The sequence below is a fragment of the Gossypium hirsutum genome, chromosome A06 (genome assembly GCF_007990345.1).
Source record: "Gossypium hirsutum isolate 1008001.06 chromosome A06, Gossypium_hirsutum_v2.1, whole genome shotgun sequence".
NCBI lineage: Eukaryota > Viridiplantae > Streptophyta > Magnoliopsida > Malvales > Malvaceae > Gossypium > Gossypium hirsutum.
In genome coordinates this window covers 37,179,297-37,184,156 of record NC_053429.1, presented here as the reverse complement: position 1 = coordinate 37,184,156, position 4,860 = coordinate 37,179,297, and positions in this window count along the sequence as shown.

Below are 4,860 nucleotides of genomic sequence, written 5' to 3'. Positions count from 1 at the left end.
TCACAAAAACATAAATATATCAAAATATAGAACTCCTTTTCTTTCTCTGTTTCTTTTATATGAAAATAGACTCATTAATATTTAATTTTATATCTTATTCAGTCTCTGATTCAATTTTTACTATTTTTGGTGATTTTTCAAAATCACATCACTATACTATCCAAAACAATTTTATTGCTAATTCACTCTTTCACACTTTTTTTGTATTAACCTCATTTTAACATACATATCACAAATCATTTTCACCACATTTCATACATCACAAGTATAGGCCCATGATCACAAGGTCACCATAAAATCATCCTCATGTATAACTTACTTGTTTATAACCTTACCACATCCTGGTCACTTAATGAACACATCATTCACATAACCAAGTTCCTGCACTTATTCATCACAAAACTCACAAAGCAATACATAGAGTCTCCCGTTGAACACTTCAGATCAATCCTCGATACTTGGTGGTTTCAGCACATAGCTCCACCCATCATATAGTTCGGCTCTCTTGTACACATGGTGAACACTCAGTACCACCCATGTGACCTAGCCAATTTATCTCGTAGCTCTCTTGTCTACATGGTGTCCTTCACCTGGAACCACGCATGCGACCTAGCTACATATATCCCGTAGCTCTCTTGTCTACATGGTGTACACATAGTATCACCCATGCGACCTAGCTACATCATAATGTCTTGTAGCTCTCTTGTACACATGATGTGCACTCAGCATCATACATGTGACCTAGCTACATACTATCTGTATCATCCAATCTTTCTGAAGGTTCAACCGGAATTTCTCTCTCTTTTCTAACAATTTCACCAATCAAGTAATTATCCACAAACATATTTCCAATGTTATTATAAAATATCATAATACAAGTAATATTGATGTATTACTTACATATAAACTTACATCTCATTTAATATCAAGGCAATAACATTAAATTACACATTGCCTTATTAAAAATCATATGAACTTACAATTTCCCATAATATCCATAATCATAGAAATCACATTTATGTATGATAATTCAATGCACTTCATGTACCATAGACATATTTTTAAATCAATTCATAAACTTGGCACCATAATCATTTAATTTAACATAATTCAATTAATTCACTAAATTTAACTTTCAAATTTACAGCATTATTGCTGTATTATTATCATACCAACTTACATACTTTCAACACCTGAGAAATTATAATAAATATATCAATTTTACATTGAAACATGCATAAATTAATGCTTATTATACATATGAACTTATCTCGATACTAAAACGATCATTTTACCAACTTTCCCAATTTTCAATTTTTCTCTCATTCTAGGTTCAAATCTCATTTTTCGGGATCTAAAACATCATATTTTACTTATTTAATTAATGTAATATTCAAAACAGTCCTTAACTCAAACTTTGGAAAAATTACAATTTTGCCCCTAAACTTTTGCATATTTACACTTTTTCCCCTAGGCTCGGGAATTAAACTTCATCCCTTATTCTTATGTTTTATGACATGCTGATCACTTTTCCCTTCTATGGCAACATCAAATTCTCACTCTAACATATACTTATGACTATTAGGTATTTTTACCGATTAAGCCCTTTTACTCATTTTCACTCAAAACCGAGTAGCACAAGTTGTCTAACATAATTTAAAACCTCATATTCCATCATAAAACAGAAACATAAACACATTTCACCGATGGGTATTTTTCCAAATATGAACCCTAGCTTAAATTATTGCTAGAATAAGCTTAATCAAATTATCGGGATTCGAAAAACGTAAAGAACTTGAAAAACGGGGTTAGAACGGACTTACTATTGAGATTGGAAAGCTTGAAAACCCTAGCCATGGTTTCCCCCATGCTAATTTCGGCCTCCATGAAAAAGATGAGTCAATTTTGGCTTTATTTTCCCTTTTTATTTCTTTTAATTACCAAATGACCAAAATTCTCTTCCTTACTAAACTTTCAAAAATTCCATCCATGTCCAATTTTTTTGCATCACTTAGAAATTGGTAAAATTTCTATTTAAGACCTCCTAATTAATATCAAAGCAATTTCATACTAGAAACTTCTAGAATGCAAGTTTTACAACTTATTCAATTTAGTCCCTAACTTCAAATTGAGCACTTTATGCATAGAATTTCTTCACGAAATTTTCACAAAATCATGAAATCATATCATAGACCTAAAAATAATCATAAAATAATTATTTCTCTCTCGAATTTTGTGGTCTCGAAACCTCTGTTCCAACTAGACCCAATTTTAGGCTATTACATGAGAAGTGTATCATTTACACTGATCACAAGAGTCTCAAGTATCTCCTCACTTAGAAGAATTTGAATCTTAGGCAACATTAATATATCAAGTTGCTTAAGGAATATGATTTCACAATAGAGTATCACCCTGGTAAGGTTAATATGGTGGCTGATGTTCTTAGTCAGAGTTTTATGTCCGAGTTGAGGGCGATATTTACTTGTTTGATTCTGTTTGATGATGGTGGGATTTTGGCTGAGTTGCAAGTTAAGCCAACTTGGATTGATGAGATTAGGGGTAAGTAGCTTCTAGATGAGTCTTTGATTAATTGGGTTCAACGGATTGATGAGGTTAAGACTTCAGATTTCAGATTTAATAGTTATGGTATTATGTATTTTTAATATCGGATTTGTATGCCAAGTGATGTGGATTTGAGGCAATCCATTTTGCGAAAAGAGCATAGTAACCCTTATGTTGTGCATCACTACAGTAATAAGAGGTATCATGACCTTCGAAAGTTGTACTGGTGGCTTGGTTTGAAACATGAGGTAACCAATTTTGTGCCTTGATGTTTGATGTACCAGCAAGTTAAGGCTAGCACCAACTTTCTTCTTGTTCTTTCTAGTTTGCTTAAACCCATTAAGATTTCACTGAAACGGGTAACCATGGACTTCATTAGCGGGTTTCCCTTGACACCTACTAAGAAGGATTCTGTTTCGATCATCGTGGATTGATTGACCAAGTTCGCTCATATTCTTCTTGTACGGACAGATTATACTTTATAGAAGTTAGCAAAGCTTTACATTTTTGAGATAGTTAGGTTTCATGGTGTTTCGGTATCGATTATCTCATATTAAGACCCTCAATTTACGTCTTAATTTTCAAAGAAATTGCATAAGGCTTTGGGTACTTGGTTGGATTTTAGTACAACATTTCATCCGCTGACTGATGGTTAGTCTGAGAGGGTAATTCAATTTTGGAAGATATGTTGTGGAGTTGTGTTATTGATTTTCGTGGTAGTTGGGAGGAGTTCCTACCACTGGCAAGATTCGCTTACAATAATATCTTTTAGTCTAGTATTCAAATGGCACCTTATGAGGCCCTATATGGTCGGAAGCGTCGCCCTCTGCTTTGTTCAAACGAGTTAGGTGAGAGGAAGGTTATAGGACTGGATTTAGTTGCTGAGACTGAGGATAAGGTTAGATTGAAATAGGATTGACTTAAAGTCGTATCTGATAGAAAAAATCTTATGCAGATCTTAAGAGGAAAGATATTGAGTTTAAGGTGGGGGATTGTGTCTTCCTTAAAGTATCTTCGAGGAAAAAAGTTCTCAAATTTGGTCACAAGGGCAAGTTGAACCCTAGGTTTATTAGGTTATATTAAATTTTGAAGCGTCTTGGGTTGGCTACTTATCTATTAGAGCTACCTCTTGAGTTAGACTATATCCATGACGTCTTTCATGTCTCCATATTGAGGGGTTATCGATCTTGTCCTTATCATGTAGTTCTAGTTGAGGAGATTGAGTTGAGGCTGGATTTTTCCTTTAAGGAAGAGCCAGTACAGATTCTGGATCGTGAGGTTAAGGTCTTGAAGAGAAAGACCATTCTGTTAGTTAAGGTTCTATGGTGGAATCATGGTTCAGAAGAAGCCATTGGGAGTCTGAGGACTCAATTCGACAAAAATACCTACATCTTTTTGAAATAAGTAAATTTCGAGGCTGAAATTTCTTTAAGAAGGAGAGAGTTATAATGCCCCAACTTTCTTATGTATGACTTGTTAAAATTATGTCAAGTGATTTGGTTTGGTTTGGTGGTTGAGTGCTTTAAATGTCTACTTTAGATCCCGTGTTCAAATCCCCCAAGTGGATAAATGGAAAATATTTTTGTTAGTACCTAGTAGGTGCCACCTATATGGTAGAGTTTTGATGTGATGCGAATCGTGATAAGTTTTATAATTTATGAATGTCCATTCTTAAAAACTAACTATTATCACGACAAAGGAAAGCGCACCTTATCGAACAGTAGTATAGCTTATGACAAGACCGGGATGTCGAACCCAAAGGAACTAAAAGTACTAGTATTAACTTTCTTTTTATTATCTAGCCTAAAAATAAAGGGGTTTGTTTTATCTAAACTAATTACTAAACTAAGAATGCACAGGAAGTAAATTGGGGAAATAACTTTTGGGAAAATTGAATGATTTGGACAATACCTAAGGGAAAAATCCACCTAGACTTCACTTGTTATTGACTCTGAATCAGACAATTTATTCACTTGACTTGATCTGTAGAAATCCCTAAGTTATATTATTATCTCTCTCGAGACTAACAACATCTAACCCTAGGTTGATTAATTGAAATCTCTCTCTAATTAAAACCCCTAGTGTTGCATTAACTCGATCTATGGATTCCCTTATTAGGTTTCACCCTAATCCAGCAAAATTGTGTCACCCTATCTCTAGGTGTGCAATCAACTCCGCTTAATTATGTTAGATCTACTCTTAGACATGGACTTTTTCTCCTCTGAATAAGCACATCAATACTTGAATCAATATCCTGGAATATTAAGGCAAGAATTAAGAACTCATAATTAAAAACAA